Source organism: Amblyomma maculatum, chromosome 8, assembly GCF_055883805.1.
Source record: "Amblyomma maculatum isolate TAMU_Amacu chromosome 8, ASM5588380v1, whole genome shotgun sequence".
In the NCBI taxonomy this organism is placed as follows: Eukaryota; Metazoa; Arthropoda; class Arachnida; order Ixodida; family Ixodidae; genus Amblyomma; species Amblyomma maculatum.
The window spans coordinates 39,181,145-39,208,622 of NC_139351.1; the positions used below are offsets into that span (position 1 = coordinate 39,181,145).

Below are 27,478 nucleotides of genomic sequence, written 5' to 3' on the forward strand. Positions count from 1 at the left end.
CTGTATCTGGTTGCGCCAGATAATATATTCCCAGATAGCCGTAGAGAGTTCGGTTTTTTTTATTCCCTGTGGCCAACCGGTATGACGTGAGGCGCAAAGGCTGGATTCAGGCCGTGCTACCTTCGCTGCCTGAGGGGAGCTTTTGGGAGCCGCACAAGCATAGCGGGATATGCGATGCCCATTTTATTTCACGTAATCGCCAGAAACTAAGCTGCCCAGGGCTTACAACCACTGATATTCATTTTCTCGGTTTTAGGAAAGCCTTCAGATAACGAGAGTCGCGTAGATTTTATCCCAAACGTGTTTCTTCCACATCGTAGCATGAACGGCGTTGTACCGAAAACAACGCAAGTGGGGGATCACGTGAGCATGTCATTTATTTTTTCTTATGTAACCGGCTTTTTGACTTTAAAACGCCTTGCGCATTCCGTTTTACTTTACGCGTACATTTCATTCACGGGTGTATGCCCACCTGTGTTATGCAATGGTTACAGCTGGATAGCGCAGGTAGTAAGGAACACTCAACATCGGTCACACAGTAAGCATTGCCTCTTTTCTGAAATCTATACTCGGTGGGGCACTGAAAGCTTGTTCAGCGTGAGCGAAACTGTGAAGTAATTTGAAAGCTCCCTTCTAGCTTTTCAAGACGTCGTTGCTCGGCGGTGCTCTTCCGTAACGAAGTAGAGATGCTTGCGTACTCGCCGCGTATTAAAAAACGGCTCCGCTAGCTTAACACGCACTACCCAGGTAGCACAGAATGTGGGGCCCCAGTAGGTCCGATGTAGGCAAGTGGGGCTGGGGCAACCATCATAAAACCTGCATCGGTCCCCGATGGGGCAAAAGTGGGCAAGCCCCATTTGAGCTTGCCCCTGCTCCTCCTGCATGGGTCCCATAGCGGCGTTTCTTGGGCTAATGCAGAGCACATTCCTGCATCCAGACCACAAGGGTCCCTTGCCGCATAGTTGAGGGCAATCCAACCTAAATGTGGGCTTTTTATGGGAAGCCCTCATAGATCCGAATGAGGCCGCCCCCAATAAATCTTTGTGGGACCAACATCGGCCGTAGTGCGGCAAGAAAACGGACATACCCACATGCTGCCCCAATCGGTCCCTTGTAGGTTACTTAAGGGTAGGTGAAATATGAATAAGGGCTCAATTTGGGCAAGCCCTCGTGAAGCCCAAATGAGGCAGCCTTAGCTAAACCGCTTTAGGTTCAACATAGGCTGTAATGGGGCTGGAAGGCGGGCGTGCCCTCCATGGTACCAAAATCGGTTCTTTGTGGGGACTTTGAAGGCCCGTGCAACAGCAGGTGGGCTAGGTTCAAAAACAACGTCCAGCCCAATTGGGGCTGCCCACATAAAACTGCTTTATATCCCACATGGGCCGTAGTGGGGCTGGAAGGCGGGAAGGCCCGCATGATACCAAAATTGGTCCCTTGTGGGGAATTTGAAGGCACGTGCAACAGCAAGTGGGCTTTAGGTTCAAAACCAACACCCAGCCCAATTGGGGCTGCCCACACAAAACCGCTGTAGGTCCCACACCGGCCGTAATGGGGCTAGAAGGCGTGCGTGCAATTGCGTAATCATTGTTCCAACCTTTATTTGCATTAGATGTTGCCCTAAATTACTATTTAGATGATTTGTATAACAGTTGTTGCCATGTTTAGTCGATTAGAAATTTACATGGCTTTAGTTCTTGCGCTCATGCAAATTGCGCTACAAATACTAAAGCAAACTGATTGCTAACTGCTGCCTCTTATGTGGTTGCTTTGCACAGCCTGTAACTCTCAGCACAATATTACTGTTGAGAACACACCTCTCCATAGGCTGACCAAGATGTTCATGAAGTCATTTCGGCTAGATGAATGTTATGAATTATTGTAAAATTTGAATTTGTGGCTGTTTAGAAAGTGCAGACATGTATAAAATAATTACTTAATTATGTGCATAAATATTGATTGAGCAAACTTGGACTAGAGCTTTCCGTCAATTTCCTGCGTCGGACCCCTATGAGAATAATGTGGGCAAGCCCAAGTGCGGCTAGCGCTATAGAACCCGCATTGGTCCTATGGCATTATCTGAGGGGCTAACTGAAATAAAAAAAATGTTCCTCCAAAGCGGCTGCCCAAATCGGTCCAAAGTAGGACCATCGCGAGGAGTTGGCAGGATGTGCCCTTTTAACAATGCCGGAAAAATATGGGCAGCCCCGCAAGGGCTGCCTGCATCGGCCCCTAGTGGGGCCCATTGGGGCTTTGTCGACAGCCCCCTTCGGGCCTACGTCGGCCCCTCTTGCAGCACCCACATTGAGCCCACCGGGGCTGTCCTGCATTGCCTACATCGAGCCCACCGGGGCCCACCCTTTATAGCCCACTTAGTGCTACCTGGGTACGTTCTATGCATTTAGGTCATGTTTACCAATGTGCCACAACAATTACGCGACACAGTGCTGATCGTCGCCGATGGTCAACGTAGGTCACAGAAGACATTGCCTGTTGCAAGTGACTTCTGACGACCATACTCGCAGTACACAGGAAGCGTGTGCGGGTGCTACAAATATTGGATCCGATGGCGCGGGCCAGTAAGAAGCACTGTATATTGAGGAACAGTAGCATCATATGTAGTCAGAATGTATTGGCAGTGCATATGTGAATATCAGTACGTATGTATGTCTGCAGTATTGATAAATGCAGCAACATACTTGGTTAGTGAACTTTGAACTGTCAAAGCATTGATAATGCTTATTTAAAAAACGCACATTTTGTGTGATTTTGAATACAATTTTAAAAGTTAATTTGTTTTTCTTAATGATAATTTATTTGACACATGACTGAGACAGGTTTTACAAGAGGCTATTTCCAGTAGCTTTCTACCGAGCAGTTAGATCTTCCTTTTGTCTCCCTAGGAGAAGAGTGACTCTCGTGTTGAAGACTCTGCCCTTGGTCTTGGAAAAAGTGCGACTACTTGTGTTGATGATGCCAGCATTAAAATAAATGCACAAATGTGGCCATGTTTAGGTGCTGTGATGTATGCTATACCTTGCCTTGGTACAAGTAAATATGTGTGGTATCTTTGAGAGGGCTCATAGCTGTTTATAGCGTCCCTATGAGGCTCACATGTGACATTTTTTTCAAATAGTAAAGAGGAAGGCTGTAGTCACTTCCTTCAATGCTAGTGTCTACTCAATGCACAGTCCAGTCAGTACAAGCTGCAAAACGGTTTCCAGGACACCGCTCCCACATCTCCAGCTCATGCTGTCCCCACAGTTCCTACTGCTTTTACTGCCATCTCAAAAAACGAGCAGAGTGACCTCCCGCAAGGTGAGGCATTCATGCTTGCTCTTGTCAAATGCAGGATTACCTGTGGGCACTGGCAATACTCGTTTTTAGCAGCGGCAGAAGCAGCTTGTAGAAACACTTGTTAGTCGAGTGATAGTGCTTGCTGAAAGCATATTCTATTTCCTCATCATAGTTTGAACAACTCAGGACAGCCATGATTTTTTCAGGGTCTGGACGAATGCCAACATGACTAACCAGATGTCCCAATATGTTAATTTCACTCTGTGCAAAGTGGCACTTTTGGTGTTAAGTTGAAGGCCTGCTGAAGCGAGAAATGTAGAACTGCATTCAAGCGCGTAAGGTGGTCATGAAAAGTGGACGAAGAGATAACAATGTCATCCATGTAAGATAAAAAGTCCTCCATTTTAATCCAGGAGGTACTGTATTGACCATTCTTTCAAATGTCGCTAGTGCGTTACAAAGGCCGTGGGGCATAACAATAAATTCGTGAAGTCAATCGGAAGTTGCGAAAGCAGTTCTTTCTTTGTCATCTTCGTGCATATGTATTTGCAAATAACCAGAACGGAGATCCAAGGTCAAGAAATATTCAGCGCCTTGGAGAAAGTCAAGGGCGTCATCAATTCGCGGCATCTGGTACAAATCTTTGCAGATAATTTTGTTGAGTGCAAAGTAGTCAACACAAAAGCATACAGACCCGTCCTTTTTTTTATCTTATACTACTGGAGAGGACCATGGGCTTGTTGAGGGACGAATAATATTGTGACAGAGCATGTCATTTACATTTTCTTCAAAAACTTTCCTTTCAGAGAGAGAAACCCGATGAAGCCGTCGGCGATCGATGGAGTTACCTTCTTTAAAGATGCGGTGGTGTGCAACACTAGTCCGTCCCAGTGGCGGGGAAGAGGCATCAAAAATGGCTTGGTGATGTCGAAGCAATGTTTGCAGTTCTTGGCGTTGGTTAGGCGTGAGGTTCGGATTGATAGTCTTTTAGAGAACAGGAAGAGAGGCGTCTGTCAAAATTTGCTGTTGAGGCAGAGGGCGGTGAGCACTTCAGAGACAAAGCTTGAGCATCCAACATGCAAGGCAGAGAAGTTCTTTTTGGGAGCACGAGTGATTCACGTGAGGTGTTAGTGGCCGCTACTGTCGCTGAGCCGTGGCAGAATCGGACAAGACTTGACGGGAAGGCGATGCCGCGTGCAAGATGGCGATGAGATGGTGCGATGAGTACCTCTCCGACAGTGATGTGGTCAGAAACAACGGTAAGCAGTTGTTCACACTGAGGGGGCAAATCAGTATCAGCTGTGGCAATGAGAGAAAAATGTTCAAAAAATTCATATGCAAAATCACTGTCATACGGATGACACGGTCGCCACAGGAAATTAACGCTGAAGCAGTTGACAAAAAATCCCATTGAAAAATCATCAGATGCGCACAAGTTGACAGCACAGCAAACTGCACATGGTGGCGGACGCCGTCGATAACTCGCTCAGTGCACTTTGCTGAAGGGTGCAGAGTGACGTCATTGGCTCCACGAAGTTCAGGTTCATCATATGGTGTCGTTATTTTTCGCACGAGGTAGGACAAATCAGCGTAGAAACCAGAAGTTGCAGCCCCTGTATCAATGAAAGCTTCGACAAATAATCTTTCAGTGAAAACTGAAATTATATTGTACGGGCGATCAGGAGGATTTTTAGTAAGTTCGCAGAGTACAGTTTGACCTAAGGCAACTGCATCCCTTAGTTTTCCGAATGGCGGACAAAGAGAGTTGTTGCGGGACTGAGAGGAGAACTGATCGGTGGTATGGGGAGGGGGAGCGGCGTCGAGATACACGGGCTGCACTAGGCTCAGACGAGGACACTGGAGGCGGAGAGGACAGACGAGGCGGGCTGAGAATAGACCAGCGTTGATAATATGAAGTTGAAGGCAGATCAGTTTAGAAGCCGTCGTAACCACGGCGCTCGTTCTGAAGGCGGCAGCGAAAAAAGCGGAATATATGTCCTCTAATGCCAAAGTAGTAGCAGTGGGGTCGGGAGGGGCGCCAAGGTGCGAATAGGGTGATGCAGGTTGAGCCGTCGCCATTGAATTTATGTGATGGTAGGACGGGGTCAGTCGAGGCGGCGGAACGAAAGGAGGGGGATGCTGCGACGTGCGCGTAATTTGGTGCTGGGCGGGTTGTAGGAGGGTAGCATGCCATAGGTTGGGTAATTGTTGCAAGCTCTTTAATGATGCTGTGGATACCGGCGCCATTAAAGTTACGGAAGAATGATCGCACCCGGATGATGGCTCGAATCAGTGCCCGCAGATAGAGTTAAAAACATTGTTCAGTACTTATAACTTCATACCACGCGGTGCTTACGGAAGCCAAAAAACACGATTTGCAAACCTTTTGAAGTCGCGGAATGACAGCGCGCTGCTACCGTCATCATGCAAAAACAGTTGTACCACATAGCCGATGTCAGCAGAGGTCGGACCAGTAGCGATGCCAGGCTGCAATCGGGATGACTGCAGCTGGTCGAGGCGTTCGCAGGTCGTAATAATAGCATGAACAGTTGAAGGATTCTATGCCATTAGAGTGTTAAAGGCCCCAGAATTAATTCCTTTCAAAATGTGGTTTACGCGTTCAGGTCCCGGCTTGGTGAGACTAATACGCTGGCAAACTGCAAGAATGGCCTCTATGTAAGACGCATATGACTCATCGGTACCTTGGCGGTGGGAAGCGAGTTCGGTCTTAGCGATCTCAGACCGAACTGCCGGGTCCGCGAAGTATGGGCGGAACTGCTTCTTGAATGTGGTCCAGTTGGTGGTGTGGAGTTCGCGGTTAATACACCAAGTTCTGGCGACCTCAATGAGGTAGAAAGAAACATTGAGAAATTTCAAAGCATCATCCCACCGGTTGTAGGCACTGCAGCGTTCATAGGTGTCCAGCCGGTCATCAATGTCTTCATCACAACGACCAGCGAACAGCGGCTGCCCATGTTGTCGTGTGGGCACAGTCGGAAGGGGTGGTGCAGCCGAGGTAGAGGGTCCTGCCGGTGTGTGGGTACTTTCGGTAGACATAACGATGGTGGCAGGTGGTAAACAGTGACCGGAACGTAGCTCCATCGAGAGGCAGGGCACAAGACAGCAAGGGGATCAAGTTTCAACTCCACCATTGTGGAAAACGGCCAGGTCAAGTCTGCAAGGTCGAGATGGCAAGGCAAGGGATGCGTGTCTGGCGTTTATTGTATTGGACAAACGAGGCGCGTGTCACCAGTGGAGCCGCGGGATGATGATGACGACGATGGTATGTACATGTTAAAGAAGAAGATCCTTGGAAGGCTCACAATATATATAATGAGAACTATATGGTTTTTTGCTCCGCGCAGTTCAGGTCCATCATATGGTGTCGTCACTTTTCGTTAGTGGTAGCACAGATCAGCATAAATAACAGAAATTGCAGCCCCTGTATCAATCAAAGCTTCGACCAATACCCTTTCAGTGAAAACAGAACTCATATTGTGCGGGCGACCAGTAGATCTTTTAGTAAGTTCGCCGAGTGCATTTTGACCTCCGGCAACTGCATCACTTAGTTTTCCGAATGGCGGACATGGAGTTGTTTTTGTGGGACTGAGAGGAGGAACTGAGCGTTGTATGGGGATTATTATCTACGCGGTCACGTTGTCTTGACTCGCTAGCGGCGGCAGCGGCATCAGACAGTCGCTGCTAGCGCTTCCTCCGGTGACCCCCTTCCTTTCCTTGTGTTCTCCGGCTGCTCCGCGCTTCCTGCGAGGCTTCGGTTGCCAAGCGCCGGCTCGAACTGGGGGGATGAAAGTGGGGAGGCACTGGTTACGAAGCCGACGCCGACGCCGACGCAAAACCCAGGAACGAGCGCCAAAGAGCTGCGCTCTAAAATTAGTGAAACAGGTGAAAGGAAGTACACTGGACATTTTTTATATTTCGTTCACGAGTCTTAAAAAAACTCTCGCTTGAGACTTTGGCGCACACCCTTAGTTTGGATTACGTTGACTCAATGAGCTGAATATATTTTAAGGGCAAAGGAAATTCATTTTTATTTAATTCTCTGATATCTCACATTAGTCATATCATACAAACTAAATCTCTGTACCAATCTATAGCTGTGTTTGGAAAAATGAACACACATATATCGCTTGGTTTTGCATCCATCGTTCATATTTCGACTACAAACGCAGCAGATCCTTAAATAACGCCAATATAATGCAACTAGAGACAAAGCCAAAACCTGCAAATGCTGTGTCTGTATCCCTGGTGCTCACATTCATTTCAGCTAGCCTGAAAGCTCATTTAATCTGCATGAACTAACCTTTACATCCAATGTTCTTGCTGAAAGGGGTCAGCATACAAAATATATCAAAGTACAGCTCTTTATTTTGAGGCCTCAATATATTTATTATATATTGAGCCCTAAGCTTTATAAAACTTAAGCGTGTTTTCTCTTCTTTGCAGATTTAGCAGCCAGCTTTTTGAAGGAAACATGTAATCACATCAACTGTGGGATAAATATATGAACAATCTCGAATTTTACACAGAGGGCTCAAAAATGATAGATAATGTTGGGCGCGCTGTTGTGAAAATTAACTGGGAAAAGGTAGTACGGCTACCAAGCTGTACATCCATATTCTTTGCTGAGTGTTATGCTGTCTGTATAGCTGTAGGCCGGAATTTATAAACAGGACGTCAGAAAACGCAATATAAGCAGATTTCTTTAATCTAGTTTGCAGTGTGTCATTTTACAAATATCGTTTTTTGCGAGTTTCCTAGCCATGTTGAGATCGGTGGCCACGAGAGCTGACGTTCGTGCTGCACATTCTCGAAAGAAAGTAATTAAGAAAATATGCATATCCTATAAAGATTGCATTTCGTCAGTACAATGAACCTTACGAGATTGAGAGAGTAAATAGAAAATTAGGAAAATATCGGCTGTCAACCATAAAACCAATAATACTGAAAGTATTGATGTGCACACAAGGAGTGTCTAGTGAAGTACTTTTGTGTCACCTTCTTATTGCACACACGTACATGCACACAACGTTTTACTGACATACCACATTCCAACTCTGCGTACTTCTCGGAAGCAACCCACTTGTTGAAGTTTAATGTTTTCGTTTACTTAAAAAATTTGGATGTGGAGGGCGCAATCCACGCTAGTAATGAATTCACCATTGCAAGTGAATTTATTAGTAGCATAAATGATCTACCCTGCTAGGAGGGTATAGCATTCCACTAATTGGTTAAAGATGGAGAGAATAATGAGTTTCACAAGTATATAAAGGAACGTCAGATTGACTGGTTGTGCTAGCTGCAGTGCATTTTATTTGAAATTACGTGGCGCAGCTAAAATCAAATATACGTACAGAGCATCACAAGCGTAAGAAAATTAAACACTAATTTAAATGTCTTAGATACATTTTAGCGGCATTTTAATATTAGATATGACTGGTGACTAATGATTAGCACTGGGAAATAATTACTTGAATAGAAAGGGGGTTTAATTCTCGTTTTTTTTTTACTGGGTTTTTATAGTCCAGCATTTGAAACATCTTGTGATTGTAAAATTTTGTGACTTATGCAAAAATCAGTTGATCCATAATGCATTTTATTCCTCCTATTTCAGTAATGTGTGACATCAACCTGCAGCCTGCAGTCTCAAAAAACAACTTTGCATTCCCACAAAGGTGAATCCATCAACTTGAGAAGCATCAGAAGCTCGGAAATCAACTTCAGAGCGTTGAATCTCGGCTCCTTAATATCGGCTGCATAAGAGTGTCACGGAACTGTGCACTGTTCTACAAAGGGCTTCCAAGCTACAATCTTCAAAGCTCTTTTTGAGTTCCTTCAGCCTCGTTTCAAGGAAATGCATTATTGGTACTTCAGAAGCCGCAGGATAAAAAGGGGGAAGCAAAATAGTTCACTTTGCGTGATGAATTTTTAATGATGCCCGTGAGAATAAAAACGCGAATGCCAGGGAAAGAAATTTCTAGAAACTGAAAGTTTTGAGGGCCACTTCAGCAAAACATTTCCCGCGTGCATGAATTTCCTTTACAGAGAACTCAACGCCCTAACATCATTTCCTCAAATTAGTGACATCGCTCCTTACCTACCAAAATCCTTCCATCCTTTTCGCAACATCAGGATTGTACTTGATGCAACTGAAGTACGCATTCAAAGGCATCATCACTGTTTGCGGAATGAAATACTGTTTCTCCGTATAAAAACTATAACACATTTAAAGTCGAGATTGGAGCAACTCCAGATGGTCTTATTACATTTGTCTCGAAGCTGTGGGGAGGTTCTGTGTATGATGGGCACATTGTCGAATCCTCTGGATTACTTGACATGCTTGTATAAGGGAACGCACTAATGATTGATAAGGACTTCAAATTTAAATATACTCCAGCAGAAATGCCTCCCATGCGAAATGTAGGAGAACCACAGATGCCACCCTCAGATGTTGCAAACACTCGCTAAGTCAGCAGCGCACGTGTGCACATAGAACGTTCGATACGACGTGTGAAACAGTTTCATATATTGGACAGGCCCCTACCTCTTAAGCATTGTAGATATTTTTGACCAGTTGTATCAGGTTGTTGCCACCTCAGTAACTTCAAATATCCTCTGATTAAACGTGACGCAGAAAATGAAGCACACAACTCATGAAAAGTAGCTTCCGAGTGAATCAAACAGGCAACCAACGGCCTGGTGCTGGCGTCTCATTGTGGCTGGCTTTTGAATAGTGACAGGAAATTGGTAACCAATTACTGAGGAAAAACACTGCATTACCCTCAATGTTACTGCTTGAAAAAATCAATCAAATGATTGCAGAAATACTCAAAATTGTAATGCAACCTTAAAGCAGTGGTAGATTGCAGATAAAATGTAAACTACGCAAATAAAACGGGATACTAGACGAAGGAACGAAAACAACAACACGGGCGCAGTCTTCTGTTTATAAGTGAACGAAAGCACCTGCTACTATATACACGAGGGAACTGAGCGCGGAACCACTGCTATCTTTCACATAAGACGAGATAATCGGTAAGAAGGTAAACGTAATCGTAATAATATTTTACATTATGAGTAAACACACTGCAGAAGGTCAGATAAAAGATTAAGCACTCAAACTTCATGTCTCCAAAAAGAATCGCATGAAAGAAACACAATCAGACTGAGTAAACAAAAAAATGCAGAGGAAAAGCAGGTGAAACGAAAAAGTTTTTGGTAAGGCTGCAGAACAATGTGGAGGTGTATGGAAAAACAACGGTGGCGTGGAGGAATTCACAGAGATGTTATTTATTCCGCCAAAGAAAAAGCAATACTGCAGAAGGAAAACTATAATAAATGTTTGATTCATCATTTCTGATTCAGCCTTTCTGTATCGGCCAATATATGTGAGAAAATAAACACAATATTTCTGCAAAATATATTTTGCACTTCAAGATTGAGCGTTATGTGTTTATTGATTGAAATAGTTTTCTCAGCACCAACTTTTCAGCCATCTTACAGAGTGTAGGATATCAGGCAAATTCAGTATCTATCACATGTTGCAAAGCTGCAAGCATTTACTATATGCTTGAAATTCACATTTGTCTTCAGAAAGTCATTGCTGTGAAATTGGGGTCTGTATTCCGAATTTGCATTGTCATCAAAGGTACCACCATGTTTCTGACTTCGAGCGATATGATTGGTGGAAATGCGTGAACAAAAAGCCAATTATTTTTTTTGCAATTCTAGGAATCGCATGGTTTGAGGCCAGGGAGATAGCGACATTTTCAATACTGATGCAGACTCAGAATACGAACTGTACTCCATGTTTCTAGAGAAGGTAGTGCTCTTTCTAAATGTCCTAACCTGAACACATAACAAACGCTTCTACAGAAAAGTTCACAGCATGTTGAAACAATGCTATTGTGCACAACACCTCACACAATCTACCTCGAAAGGTATTCTCTTAAAAAAGTATCCTGCATGTAGGACTCCATATTTGGATGCAAGTCAGAGAAAATGATGCCTTTCCCCTCCCTCCCCAACTGTGTCGCCTGATTATAGTCTCACAGGACTATCCCGAAGTCTCCTACTTGAACTGTCATTTCACTCAGCATTTTCATGATACTTGCAATCGTAGGTTCATGAGAGCTAGGCAATTCCATTGGCTGGAAGGGGTCCTTTGACAGGGAAAAAGGTACTTTATTCTTGACTTGTATCTGACTACAGGCAGAGCTTGGTTAAGCATCAACACTGTTTAAGTAGTGTCTTGAAACTTCTTACGAGGATGTGTCTTTACAATCATGAATGCTTCCTGTGGGCTCTTGCGCTCTTTTAAATTTTTTCTCTGCTTAAGAAAGGAGACCTACAGCCCGTGGTATATAGTTTCTAGCCTTGCTATTCGCAGGCAAGATTCCAGGCAGTATTTCTCTATTCCAGAAATTAGGCTCAAAGTTGATCATTTGAATGTGCGTAAAACCACAGTCATTTTCATCCATTGTCCAGACAACGAAGTCACACCACTATTTGCCGGCTACTGCCATTTGATTCTGTACTTGATAAAAGTAAGCGTGTGATCGCTTAAAAGTCACTTCTCCATTGACAATTTTGCATTAAAATGTTTTGTGCTCAAGTGCATCCTCTACGGTTACCCATTTTTTGAAAAAGAGCACTTCACTTCCAACAATCCGTCTGTGTTTTGCTTACTAACGACGCGATCTGGGGAGGCAGCAGTGAACGATTTTTTTATTATTATTATTATTCAAATACCCTAAAATCCCGTTTACGGGCATTACGTAGGGGGGGAGGGTTACATAGTTGAATACAAGACAATATGTTCTGCACTTTCAATACAATACCAACTGAAGCACATGTAAATGGTCAAAATAACAGAGACTTCGATTAATAGTAATAACAGAAATGTTAAATTGACCTTGTGCTGAATGCGGCCTATCCACTTAGAATTTGTTTTCCAGAACTTCTTCAGCTTCTGCATGAAAGCATCATGATTTCATTTGGAACCAACATCTTGAAGCAATATGTACCAGTGGTGGATGGCAAGAAATAATGGGGAGTGATTAAGGAGATGCGTACGTGAAAACGTGGGTTCAATTTTGAAGCTATGATCTAAGCGCGGAAACATCCGGTGGGCGGGTCTGATATAACATGTAGCGAACGATGACTGACTATGATAGATCCTGGGAAAAAAAGATAATAGTAATACCAGTCTTCGCTTTTCAAGTGATAAGTTTAGCTATGGTTTGATGGCGGTTATGCTGCAATGGCGAGAGTAGTTTTTCGTTATAAATCTGGCTGCTTTATTCTGAACCAACACCAATTCGTTGATTAGGTACATTTGACGCGGATTCGAAATTATAGAGGCGTATTCTGTTTTCGAGTGGACGAAGGCCGTGTATGCCAAAAATTTGGTACCAGGATTAGCTTGGTACAAGTGACGCCTGATGAAGCTAACTGCTTTGGATTATTTGCTTACAGTTGCATAGATGTGGATGTTTCATGTTAGATCAGAGGAAAGATGAACCCCTAGGTATTTCAATGTATTAACATTCTTAATGGGAGTACTATTCATTCAGTAAAATGGTTATGAGGCCTAGGGTTAGTGATAAATATCTCTGTCTTTGTTTTAGAGACGTTAATCTACATTTGCCACTGTTCACATCAAACGGCAATTGTTTCGAGGTCAGTTTGTACAGAATTAGTATCGTCAGCCAATAATCTTGTAGTAGAAGCAATGGTGTCACTTAGGTCATTATTGCAGAACAGGAATAGAATCGGTCCGGGTACTGAACCTTGTGGAACACCAAATTTTACAAAGTTTGAGGAAGAACAGAACCCATTTATATGAACATATTGATAACGGTTGGTAAGAAAGTTAGTAATTGAGGTAATAACCTTGTTGTTTATGCCAATACTATTTAGTTTTAGTAATAAACGATTTTGGGGCAGCTTATCAAATGCTTTCGCGAAATCAATAAATATAGCATCAGTTCTTAATTTAGCGTGGATGGCATGATGCAGGTCAGTTAATAATTCGAACAAATGAGTCTCACAGGAACGACCATATTGGAATCCATGCTGATTGGGGGAAAAAAGTGGTGCCCTGTTAAGTACTTCATAAGAGCAGATGATATCATATGCTCTAGCAAATTGTAAGGTATACTGGTTAATGAGATGGGTCTGTAATTTGTTACCACTGATGAGTCACCAGATTTAAATACAGGGGTAACACGAGCAAGTTTCCATGACACAGGGATGTATCCAGTGTCATGAGATAGCTGGTATAAGGCGACAAGAATATGTGAGATTACTGGTTTTGTTAACTTAAACAATTTTGGGCATATACCGTATGGGGTTTCATTCTCGTAAGAATGTGCGCCACGGGGGGCTAGACGCTAAAGTCGCCTTCTAGCCCCGACGTGCCAGCCCTAGCAGACAAAGCTGTGACCCCCAACCCGCGGTGCGAGAAATCGCCACTGCGGCGGGTTCGGGCCAGAGGGGACAAACACCGAGTTGCGTACTCGAACAAGAGTTTATTGCACTGCTCGAGTACACGGCAAGAGAATAGCAATTAAGAACAACCACCGTGTAGCGAGCGAACGCCGCGTACGGGGGTGAAATAAAAACCACCTAATGGGGAAGCGCGCCAAGGAGGTGAGAGGAGGAGTCTTCTCACCTGACACAGCTTCTCGCTCGCATCCCGTTGCGGTAAGTGCCCATGGTCAGCGGGCGATTCTCGGTGATGGCGGTGGTCTCCTCGGCGGAAATCATGAACCGCGCGCGTGCGCGCCCATTCGCCGAAGAACCCCGAGCGACTTGCTACAGTCGCGCTCCTCGACACCGAACGGGAGAGGAGGTCTCCCGGCTACGCCGGCAGGAAAGAGGGAAGCCCGCGGCAGCGTCGCCGCAGGGACCGGGAGGCGGCGGGGGGTGGCCAGCATGCCCTCTCCTCCGCCAACCTCTCTGCCAGCGCGCGTAATCACGCGTGTTAATTACGCGCGGGCGTTATAATGGAGGAAGGGGATTGTGAATCCCCACATCCCCCCCTCCTTAAAACCGCCGCACGGCTAAAAGTAGTCGCATTCACCGAGGGATATACCGAAGGGGACGGCTAAACGCCGTTTAACTTTTAAACCCAGAGAAAACCGTTTAAACCCAAAGAAAAGTGTCAATATATAAAGAGTTGCAGACAGCTCACAGCCACGGGTATCGGAGGGGGAGGCAAGGCCGACGACCACAGGAGACGACCTTGGAGTTGGGGACACACGTGCGGCGGCCGCAGGTCCCGCTTCTTCACCGTCACTGGGCCAGGCTTGGAAGTGTCGATGGCTGCAGGCCTGCTACTGCATTCCATTCATCGTCGGTCAGCCAAGGCAGCCTGCCGGGGAACGGTTAGGAACTGCGTCTTCGCGTTGCGTAGCATGCTGCAGGCCCCCCTCAGCGGGTCGTCCGCTCGCTCCCGGTCGGCCTCTTTTCCCTCCGTCGTTGACGCCGCCGATGGCGAGGGCAGCGGGGCGCCAAGCTGCTCTCGCTGGTGAAGCCACGGCCGCGAGCACCGAACGGCGCCGAGGCGGGCTCTTTGCTGCAGCTTTCGTCGTGCTGGACGCAGGGGCCTGTTCCACGAACTCCGGCTGGCTCGCTCCGTAGCCGGCCGGAAACCGTTTGTCTTGGCCCGGTTGACGGTGACAGCAGGCCCTGGGTTCAGGAACGCGGCCACTCCTTGGACAGCTTACCCCTGGCTGCTGCAACGGTCGTCGTGGCCTCCGCCGCCTCCCCTCCTTGCTGGCTGCAATGCTGTGTTTTCCCTAGTTACATTTTTTTCTCTTTCAAATCTACCCCCGCTCGATCTTTTCCAAGAGAAAGCGCGTGCTTGCTCTGGAAGAAAAAGGCACTGAATATTAACAGAGCGTCCCATCTATATTCAGAACAAGAAATTACTCCCTGCGCATTGGTCAGAGTTACGTCTGCCGTAGGCCCAAGTCGTAACGAGGCGCGATGCTCGAAATCCCAAGCCTTGCCTCTCGCTGCAGCTGCCTGCTGGTGGGGGAGTGCGTCCTCCTCGGGCCACGCAGCGCGGCTCGGATTGCGGTGCGCTTTGTGCAAAGGCTAGCTCCGCCATCTTTGCTTGCAGCTCTGTCGCGCGTCGGCGTGTGCCCAACGCAGCAACCGTGGCGCTGTTGCAAACTTATAGAGCAAGTTTCCTGGTTCGACAACGTCACCACCATGCACATCACTAGGCAGCGAAATGACACAATTTGAAGAAAAGTCTTAGGGCCGTTCGCATGCTCAGCGATGCACATGTGCGATATAGCTCGTCTCAGCGTGGCGTGACCAACCTCGAAGGACTCATGTGTATCCTTCGCGTGGGGAAAGGATTGCGCAAGGTGCTATAGGAGTACTGACGGCAGGGATCCAACGCGCTCACAGCAATACAAGCTGTGTAGCGCCCGCACAGGCAGCAATACCAGCGTGCCCTTTGTGCGCCGCGGCCGCGCCGCTCGGCTCCCAGAGCCCGTCGAACACTGGTCGACAAAAATAAAAAAGAAAAAGGATCCTACCGCTTTCTTCCCAAAGCTCCCTTAAGGCTGGCTAGGCTCCCCACTGCACTGATGGAATTAAAACGGTCAGCACTTAAACTCGGAGAAGCCGGGTAGGCCGGCCCTTCTCTGAGGCTGCGAGCTATCGCGACGAACTGGCTAACGGGCGCGGCAGAAAGGATAGTAATAACACTTCTCATGCCATCTACGTGCGTGCAAAAATACATACGCTACAACGTTGACCGTCCTCACGTAGAGCATGGTAAGTCAAAACACTACGAGAGAGTGCCCTTCACACCAGCGTCCGCGCGTCACCCTGCTGCAGAGCGGTGGCGTCGTGTGACCTCCTGCTCTCGCAGAAAATTACCAAGATCACAGTGGCTAGCGTCAGCTCCTGAGCTCTCGCGGTAATAAAAGGTTATGGTGGTTTTGCTTGCTTGCCGTTGTGCAATCACCACTGCAGTATTAGAAGAGACTGAAATGTCAGTCCTGCTCACTGCCATGGCTAGTCTGTGTGTCAGCGTCGTACACACACAGACACTCGATTTGTCAACACCTCTGGCCCCACGTTCGGGCGCCAAAATATGGGGTTTCATTCTCGTAAGAATGTGCGCCACGGGGGGCTAGACGCTAAAGTCGCCTTCTAGCCCCGACGGGCCAGCCCTAGCAGACAGAGCTGTGACCCCCAACCCGTGGTGCGAGAAATCGCCACTGCGGCGGGTTCGGGCCAGAGGGGACAAACACCGAGTTGCGTACTCGAACAAGAGTTTATTGCACTGCTCGAGTACACGGCAAGAGAATAGCAATTAAGAACAACCACCGTGTAGCGAGCGAACGCCGCGTACGGGGGTGAAATAAAAACCACCTAATGGGGAAGCGCGCCAAGGAGGTGAGAGGAGGAGTCTTCTCACCTGACACAGCTTCTCGCTCGCATCCCGTTGCGGTAAGTGCCTACGGTCAGCGGGCGATTCTCGGTGACGGCGGTGGTCTCCTCGGCGGAAATCATGAACCGCACGCGTGCGCGCTCATTCGCCGAAGAACCCCGAGCGAGTTGCTACAGTCGCGCTCCTCGACACGGAACGGGAGAGGAGGTCTCCCGGCTACGCCGGCAGGAAAGAGGGAAGCCCGCGGCAGCGTCGCCGCAGGGCCCGGGAGGCGGCGGGGGGTGGCCAGCATGCCCCCTCCTCCGCCAACCTCTCTGCCAGCGCGCGTAATCACGCGTGTTAATTACGCGCGGGCGTTATAATGGAGGAAGGGGATTGTGAATCCCTACAACCGTCAGGACCAGGGGAAGAGTTTATTTGGAGCCGGTCAATAGCTTTTTCTATTCCTTCATAAGTGATGATGAGGTCATTCATGGTGGCGCTAAATTAAGGTAAATTAAGATCAGGAGGGAGTGGAATTTCCTTACTGAAAAGGGAGCTAAAGAAATAAATAAAATCTGAAGCTACCTCTGATGACGGAAGAAGCTCACCCTCCTTGATAATTGATATGCGTTTGTTGCGGAGGCCTTAGGAATAACTACTTTCCAAAACTTCTTGGTGTTATTTTTAGTAGCTCTGATATATCGTGATTAAAAAATTTGTCTTCAGGGGCTTTAATTTCTATCTTACATATTTCTGCCTGATCACTGTAAAGCTTCCAATAACCATCCGAGAGACTCAGTTTCGCTTCAGAGTACGATCGCTTAATTTTCTTGATGCATCGCTTTACTTATGTAGTGAACCATGAGTTATGCGATGGCAATCTGAATGTCATTTTATGAATATATTATTGTTTTATTTCAATTAACGTATTCTGAACTAGTTTCCAATTTTCTGTGCAATCAGGACAGGAAATTGCGCTCAAGAATTCTTCAGAAAAGGATAAAAGTTCTCCGACGACGCAGTCAACATTTGCTCGCATGTAATCGTATATGACCTTGTTTTGCAGTTAAGCCTTCTTCATTTCTAAGGCGTACTCACAGTGCAAAACATTGTGGTCGCTAATGCACTCTTACACATTTACATGTACAGGTTCGTCCACTTCTAGCTATAACACAGACACTGCTTTCAAATCAACATTAAGTACGAAACAGCCACATATCGATGCAAATCGATGCACGCACACAGGGACCCGGATATGCTGCTTCACATGGCCTGCCACTTAGCTTTATTGTGTGGCCGGTTCGAACGCAACAGCGTTTTGAAGGCGGTGAGCGTGTTATAGCTAGAAGTGGACGAGGCCGTACATGTTCTGGTTCTGACGTCCGCAGTAGACCTAAGATGACTTTTGCACGTGTTGGACAAGACACGGTTTGGGTCAGGTTGAACAAAGAAAGCAGATCAACAAATTCCAAACATTTGCACTGCCTTGTGCCGCCAGTGGGTTTTTACACGTCTGCCAGTCTAATCCCGGGTAATTGAAATCACCAGCGAAAATTATTGGTGTGGTTGGGTGCTTGTTTTTTGAGAAGCTAAGTGACTCGTTGGGGTTATCGACGAAATCGCTTCGTGCATCTGGCGGACGGTAACAGACACCGATGGCACAAGCTACACATGTCGACAGGTGCACTGCAGTCCACAAAATGTCCAAGTCGGAACCTGTATCTACAATCTGGGCTTCAAAACAATTTTTGATAGCAAATATGACACAACCACCTCGAGAAGCAGGCCTATCTTTTCTAAATATCGTAACGGGTATTGCGCCAAACGTCCAGGCAACGCCCTAAGCCTAGAAGACTGCCGAAGTCCGAGAGCGGTCCGAGCAGCGGTCTGAGCGCGATTCCAGGCAACCAACTTCGTCGTCTACGCCAAGTAGCAACCAGTAGGTCTGGCTGAATGATCATACTGCTCAGGAATCCTGGTAGATCGAATTGAAGATCTAGGTGCACTTGAGGCGACGCCATCCTTCGGGTGTCCAGCATTGACGCAGTCGGGTTGGCAAAATGCATAGGCGGGTAATCGATTGAAGCTGCAATTTCAGGAGGTTGGGAGAAAGGCTGCACTGCAATCGCTTGTGGTGGAGAAGCCGGCCGTCTAGAGACCCTCTGGACAGAGACCACAGCAGATTCATGCAGGGGAAGTGTGTTGAGGAGTAGAAGTTCTTCCCGCACGATTTGCCGGATAGTGGACGGTAGGTCTGGGTGGACTTGGTCATCAAAGCTGGCCACGGTAGGCCCTTTGGCCAGCCGCCGAAATTTCGGTGCAATTCGACGTGTTTTGTGAGCTTGAAACGCGCGGATATGTCTGATGACATCGGAGACAGTGTTAAGGTTGTCTTTGGCTATTACGAATCAGTAGACGTCAGCCGCGATGCCCTTCAAAGTGTGGCCGACTCTGTCTTCCTCGGGCATGCTAGAATTGACACATCTGCATAATCTTAGAATCTCTTGTGTAGAAGTGGTATAATTTTCATCGGACAATTGAGCTCTTTGAGCAAAGGTCTACTCAGCCCGCTTTTTGCTCGGAACCGAGTCCCCAAAACGGTGCTTAAACTTGGTGGCAAACCTTTCCCGAGTTGTCAAATTGTCTTCGTTATTCTCAAAGTTAGAACGAAAACGACATTTCTGAGCATGGAGACGTCCCACTGGTTGTACTGACTAACTTGCTGATAATTACGTAGCCACTTTTCAACGTCCTCACATTATTCTCCTGCAAACGGCCGTGGTTCTCGGTAAGGCTGCGACGGAATAGGGCTCGAGGGGGCAGGCTTGTCGCCAGCCTGGCTTGCAGTGTCGTGGCTTGCACGATTAGGGTCGGTGTGGTCCATGATGATCGGGAGCCGTGGCAGTCCAGCAAGGCGGCGACAACGTTGAAACTCCAGTTCGTCTTGCAGCGCCGTAGGTAGGGATTGAACGGAGCACCTTCCACCAAGTTGTTACGGTGCAATAAGCAAGGGGGTGTTTATTTATAGTGCTGCAGCAGCCGGACCAGGTGAAGCCTGCTAGCCCCAGAAACCAATTCCTCTTCCTCTTTCTTCTATTCTCCTCCGTGCTCTGCTTGAGACCAAGTCTGTAACAATATCATCACCGACTCACGAGGGGCTTGTCGGGTCGTCGCGCAAGTATGGACCACCCCCTTAACCTATAGAATATAATAATTGCAGTCGGGAGACGGACCCCACGTGCCGACATCTCGTCTGGGCTCCTAGCCACCAGTGTCTTGCAGGGAACGAGGCAGCTGACGCAGCCGCCCGCCCGCTTTCTCTCCGGGCAGCTTCTTCGGGACTCGAATCGGCTGAGGACATCAATTCCAATCCGGCCTACACATTTAAAGATATTGTGAAACTCAGAATATTGTAATTTTTTATCAAAACTCGCATCACAAATACCCCAACCCTTGCAACGGGTTGGGAAAAGCGAACGAGAGGTTGTTCCTGCGTCTCTTCACTAGCACAATGCTGTGCCCGGCAGTACTCTAATATTTTGACTCCCATATTCACTGGCCAGTGCCGGTACTGTGGGGAGGTGGCTGACACCTACCACATGGTATGGGCCTGCTAAAAGAACCCATCACGTCCCCCCATCTCTAACCCTTGCCGGGAGGACTGAGAGGCGACCCTGCTGGGCTGCTGCGACCTGCAGGCCCAAAGGGCCGCTAAACGGCGTGCGCGGGCGGCGGCAACCGCCAATTGGGTCCCAGCTGACTAGCGACACCACCCAGTATTGTATGGTCGAGGCCCTTAAGGCTCCGCGCCAAGCAAACCTCCTTTAATATATATAGTGGCCAACCTACACCACCACCGCCGCATAAACCGCAACTCGCCGTCCGTTTTTAACCGGCCAGAGAGATACTTCCAGATGACGAGGCAGAGTCTCTGCAAATGGATGGGTACATTGCGCGGGTGGGCGGGTGGGAGTGTGGCGCGCTTCAGCGAGGCACCTGCCGCGCCACAACACAAACAGAACCACAATGAACACAAGATGTTCGAAAGGGTTTGGCTGGCGCCTGTGCCGGTTTTCGTACGGATGTTAAACATCATATATAGGCGAGCCGCCTAATTGTTCTCGCAACTACATACAAAAAAAAATAATCCGAGAGTATCTCGGGAGCACCACAGTTGACATACTTGTAATTGGGTACAACACCCCATCTGCCAAGTCGCCGTCTCGTGGGGAGGATGCCCCGGCGCCTAAGCCAGTCAAAGTCTTGCACTTCATTTGGCGGCCGACAAGCTGCCCACGCATGCCATTTGGTGACAGCAGACTTTCGTTGCTCATCAGCTGAACGCCTGCGAACGGCAACCAGATTGTTGAAGCGTACGGCTGGTAGGTCACCCACGTTCATGCAAAGAGAATTAAAGTGGTACATACGTACATACATACATACATACATACATACATACATACATACATACATACATACATACATACATACATACATACATACATACATACATACATACATACATACATACATACATACATACATACATACAAAAACGCACATTACACACAGACCAAAACACTATACGGAACACTGTATGGTATATATAAATAATAGACGGAAAAACATATAAACAATAGAATGTTTGGTTTGGTTTGTGGGGTTCAATGTCCCAAAGTGACTCAGGCTATGAGAGGCACCGCACTGAGGGATTCCGGAAATTTCGCCCACCTGGGGTTCTTTAACGTGAACTGACATCGCACAGCACACGGACGCCACTCCGTTTCGCCTTCACCAAAACACAGCCTCCGAGGCCGGGATTCGATCCCGCTTCCTTGGGCACAGTAGTCGAGCGCCGAACCACTGCGCCACCCCTGCGGGTTGTAATAAAGGAGAAAAGGCATCTGAAGTATGTTACGTTCGCGGCATAAGCATCCTGACGACTGTCTGGAGAGTTAACTATCATACACTGGCATTTTATTTTCAGCATTCAGACAGGCTGCAATGCACCAAGTTTCTCGATATCTGTTCTATGGCTGATGAAATAAACCCCGTAAAGGCGCCAATTGCTTATTAGACTCATCGCCTTCCCTAAAGTACGGACAGCTATTAAGAGGGTTCACCAGTGCCAACGTCCATAGAAAATACATGGTAATTTTCAGAAGCTCTAGCGTGTCCAAATGCGGTTAAATTTTCATGGGGTTTTAGGCAGCGTTTTCGTCTTTAGAGAATAGAGGAAATGTTGCGGGCAGATTTTATTTTTAAGGCTTCATTTTATTTCAAATCAGAGACAAATATTTCTAAAAATTGCGTTTTTAGATATCTCGGTCTTCCTTGTCATCTCATAAAAAAACTAGGCTAAACACCAAAACTTCCTCCGCAACATTTCCTCCCTTTTTCTTTCCTGATTGTTAATCTGCAATTTTTATCCATATCGAACCTATTGTTAGCGTTTTACAGGTTCTGAAAGTTGTGAATGTATTTTCTGCGGGAATTGAAGTTCGCACCAAATTTAACTATTTGCGTCGTGGCTCCATCTGGTGTCAAACTGTTTAGACAATACTACATTCTACCACCAACCTCTTGCTTGTCAGTGTTAGTGCGCGCATGTTTTTCTCGAAATTTTGACCAACTTGACTTCTTTCTGTCCTTATTCTTGCTTGGGCTGTGAAGTGAGATGCCAGGCGCAGTCAAGAAGAACCCCTCCCCCGCTGCCCGAGGATATAACATTTTTCGCACCAAAGCATAAGTGACTCACAGGGCCATTTATGTGGGAGAACAGCATTGTTCCCACCCCAACAAAGGTGTGCAGTGGTTCAGGCGACCTATAGTAGGATACAAGTGAAGGCAGGAGCAAACATCCTTGGCACCTATCCATTGTGCATGTAGAAGAGGCGCGACAGGAAAGCAAAGGAGATGAGCCTTTGTTGGCTTTTGTGCCCATGATGTGGGATGTGGTCTCTTAGCTCTAATCACCTCGCACCCTTTCTCCAACCTCCCCCTTCACACCTCCGCATGAAAAGCGAACATCCACTCCCCACAGCAAGGGAACAGAATCCTGTCTCCTTCCTTTTCCTGCCTAGCCTCTGCTGCATTGCCCACGGATCGGTTGGTAGCGCCAGCTGAAAAATCAATCCAGCGAGCCCTATGGTACCTATGGCTTCAATCAGGTTGGAAAGGTCTATATATACACGCTGACATCTCCCCAAGGCAAGGGGTGAAATAACCATTTCGTTCCTTTTCTTGTCTAGCCTCTGCTGTACTGTAGCTCCGACCTCATGATAACTGGTCGAACCGGTCCGTCGTGTAAATAACATGACCTCAAAGGCGAGTAGCCTGGCAGGCAAAAATTTAGTTCCACTTCTGAACCGGTTTCGCTAAGTCAAGCGTTCGACCACTGTTTTTATTCTCCCATTTAGAGCCAGCTCGGTATGCGCCGCAGCTAGCAGGACCTCCTGCACCACGCTGCAAAATACACAGCGACAAAAAAAAAATGCAACTCGAAGTAGGGCGCCTACTAAGCCTTCCTTGGAAATCATTTGAGCTAAGGAATTTCAACTTGCAAACAAGTCGGAATTGGTTGGAAGATTTCCTTTTAGGGTTGCTGCCCCGTTTTTTGCGTACAAAAGATCATACGCGGGTGGCTTGGCCACCACCCCTCTTTCCTTCTGTTTAGATTGCATTTTTTTATTTGAACAAAATAAACCAGTAGCAAGAAACCTGTTCCAATACATGATCGTGACAGTGACAAAAGGAAAGGGGAAAGATGCTCTGTAGTCAGGAAGGGTGTCCTAGACGATTTCTCGGCTGTCTTCATTTTTAGTTTTTGCATTCAAAGGTCGCTTGAGTGAGCGAGTCATCTGTGCTTCGACAATGTAATGAGGTTCGCGAATTGGAAGGCCACGGCTTCTTCTTGGGTCCACGAGTTCTGGCAGCAAACAGTGCATATAAAATTTTTTGAGACGTGGCAACATTCGTCCTCCCAAAACGATTCATGGCTGGAAATCACCTCAATACTCATGCCATTTTTGGTCCAGATTACAAACAAGCACTTCTGACGGCGACCAATATTGAGCTGGCCTTGTACTTGGTACCAATAATTGCTGTTCGTCTTCAGCTGCAATCTTCCGTCCTTGTTTTCGACACAGCAGGTTATTTTTTTTGGCGCGAACTCTTTCTAGTGGAGTAATTTCCCTCGCTCAGTACGGACACTTGACTTCGACGAGGATGTCCTCCCCAATGAGTCCGTCACGGGAAGCGCCAAGAAAGGGGTTTTCCTGGTCAACAAACAGGCCGCACTCTTTTACCACAAAGTTGCATTCCTTCTCGATTCGCTTTAGTGCTAAGCACTCGGGGTCCTTTCCGTACCTTATGGCTTCAGATGTGATTTCTTTGTACAGGGTATCGCCAACTGTCCGCCCACATCCCGTCGTTGCTTTCATTTTACACACAGCGCCAAACAGTGATGCTGTCAATCTCTTTCGCCTTTCCTGCTTCCATAGAGTGGATCCACTTTGCTTTGACGTTGCTCGCTGCTGCGATGTTGTTTGCCGAGAGCAAAAGCGATTTCAGGAAGTTGTCCCAAGCAGTTGCAAAAGCATCGTGCTCCATGTCTGGTAGGCCGTAGTCAGCATCGGCACCACGATGTAGCTCTTTATCTCTGCGCTGGCAGCGTGGCGTGGTTGACAGCTTCTTTTTCGGTAGCTTTCGCCTTGAATTCCTCTTGGAAACTGATGCCTTCACACATGATGCTGTACATCTTCCAAGCTGCCCTCCGGAAATCCTGCGCGCTATTTTTTCGCGGTATGTTTTCTCGGCAGTTCACCGATAAAGACGCAGCAAGACACCTTGTCTTGTACGATCCTTTCGTGGAATAATTAATCCGCTTTCCGCCAGCAAATTTTGCCACAACGGAGTTATAATGCTCGGCAGCATTATTGTCGACGTCCATTATCAGGCTCGCAGCGTTTGCAACCACTCTGCTCATGGCCACACAAATTTCTTCAAATATGCCTTTTTGAAGTATTTCAGGAAATATATTTTCTTCTCCCGCTTTGCCCCTGGAACAGAAGTAGCCAGCGCAGTTGGCGTGGTCTCCAAACGCATGATTTGGGCCGTTCTTTATATCCTTAACAAGGCGCTCTACTTTTTCAGAAAACGATGCATCTACAGAGCCTCTAACTTTTATTGCTGTTGCAACACCATGCCGCAGGCGCACAGCTGCTTGGAGAACAGAGTTTTTTACCTTCGGGGGAAGCTTTTCCAACCGCTTCTTCTGTGCAATCTCTCTTATCTTTGAAGCATAGTTGCGAAGTATGTGGTTCCTGCACTCAATTTTTTCAACCCGCTGGTTTCCATATGGTGCTGCTGCTATGATAGAGCGGTAAGTGCTCGAATCACCATCAGCAATAAGTTTTGTATACTTGATGCCATGCAGTTCAACGCTTTTCTTGATGCCTTCAACCACAATAGCTTGCTCCATGCTGGTTGAGCTTCCGTGCCAGTTCTTGTGGCACTGATGCTGTTTCGGGGTGGCACCTTGTGGAGTACGAGCACACATTGCGCACACCTTGTTTTTCACGCCAAGGTACAGGACTTTTCCAGTTCTGTGACCAACGATAGCAGCCTGAAAGAGTAACACCAATATTAGTCACAAAGCTGCCCTGCTGATTGCAGTGCGTATTGCTAGAACAGATAGGTATTTCAGCTTATCATGCAAGTTGCGACTCAAGTGTTACTTTTTAATGACCTTTTCGATCCCAGTGGTACCTATCCCTGTTGTCATAGATGTTCAACATTCTTTTTCCTAATTGTAATGTGATTATTTGTAAACAAAGGGAAAGTAATATAATCATTCAGGTCCGTGTGTTTGCACGTATACACACGTATACTCAAGCACACATAACATCGCTGGCAGCACTTTTGTATTCACAATTCTAACCATCGCACACTTGCCCTCTTCGTTGACACTAGACGATGCAAGCGAAACCAGTTTTAGTGCTAGGTTATGGAGGTGTGGGCAGTGATCAAAACAATGGGGCAGTGGAAAAAGGTCAAGCATCTTTTTACACTAAGTATAAAACATTTCCATGTATAAAATGGAGCGCTTTTTGTTATTATCGTAATTCAATAAATTTGTGCACTCACCACTCCTGACGAAGCGTCATATTTGTTCTTGTAGGATCTTTTTGACCACGCTCCATCTGCGATGACTGCTATCGTGGGTATACCATCACTGTCAATGTCTCCAAATTATCTTGCCAGCCTTGGCTCTTCCGCGCCCGCTTTTTTCATTTCGTCCCAGGCGGCTTGATTGATAATTTGTCCAACGTCGTCTTCTATTTCTGTGTAAGTGTCCGATGACATTCCTGGGATGTTCATGGACGCCAACAGTTCGTTGAGGTTTGAGAAACCGCAGCCGATTGACACTATTCCACACACTGCTGCCGTGTTTATGTCGCCGCAGCCGCTGGAAGCTTGCGCGTCAGGTGCCCGGTCGGTGTGAATGACATCCTTTCTTCGGCACATCCTGCATACAAGAATCAGCTTACTTCGAAGACCTTGCTTTCTTTCAGACACACAGTCCATATCCGCCAAAGTGCAGTTGAAGGGAACATGGACGGCGGTCTTTTGCAAGCTGGTCAACAGGTGCTGAAGGTTAACAATGCGTCGCCCTTGTATACTAGCATTCGCGCTGACGTCCTCTTCTGCAGTGGGTGCCGAACATCCATTAGCAACATCTTCGTCGGACGACCCTGTTGCGCTCATTACTGAAGATGACCGGGTATTTCCTGACAGCTCTACATCTTTGATGAAAGCTTCAACGTCTGCCGGCCTGGGGCTGTGCTTGATGGCTTCTGGTGACGAAGGCTCTTCAGCAGGGTGGGAAAGGTAGCTGCCACAGCGAGAATAGTGCGTTTAGCTCGTAGGTGGGTCATTATCCAGAGCTTGCCTCTTTCTGGTGTTCGCAATCAGTGCACCAACCCGCTTACGCTTCCCGTACCTGAAATTCTTTGCTGGCATTTTCACTGCCTCGTTGCCTTCTGGTATTCAAGTCACTTAATACTAATTCATTGTTCACTAGACTGAAATCACAAGTCGGGCGCAGCGTTGCGCGAAAAACTGTCATAAGATTACGATCAAGGATTGAACGAAACACAAGTCTTGTTGGTACGAAGGAGCGGAAGATATATGTGTTCGGCGACGTGAACGCTGGCAGGCAACTAGGCAAACTAAACGGTCATACACTCGCGGACACCCCTCTGTGGCTATGTAACCGAGGCAATGCTGGAAAGGAAAGCAGAAAAGATTTTGTGCACTAGGAGTTCCTTTCTTTCCTTTTATCTGGGGGCTGAATACTAGGGTCCCCAACACAATGGATTGTTTTCCAGTAACCAAAGGCTAATGTGGGGGAAGGTTCCCTTCACGCGTTTTCAACTCTGTCAAAAGATGATTCACACCTTTCTCTCTCCCTAGTCGAAACCAGCCCTGCTTAGTACTGCCTGCAAAGAATCCTCACCCTACCACTGTAAAGAGTAGTAAACCGGTTTCTTTTACGAGTTAACCTCCCTGCCTTTCCTCCTCATCTTCCTTCTCTTCCTTCGCATAAAAGATGGGAGGGGGCATAGGCGACACAAACTGGAAAACGCTACAATGGTGCGCTACTGGAGAAAAGGACCATTCTCTGGCCCCCACTCCGGTCCCCCAGGTTTGGCCGCATATCAACTGAAAGTTCTCGGCTCTACTTTTTGTACGCGGAAAAAG

The 27,478-nt window shown here is 47.0% G+C and overlaps 1 pseudogene; it reads right to left on the bottom strand.

Moving 5' to 3' along the window:
• Positions 1–23,423: 23,423 nt before the first annotated feature.
• LOC146181024 (uncharacterized) lies at positions 23,424–24,701 on the bottom strand (annotated as a pseudogene).
• Positions 24,702–27,478: the final 2,777 nt, after the last annotated feature.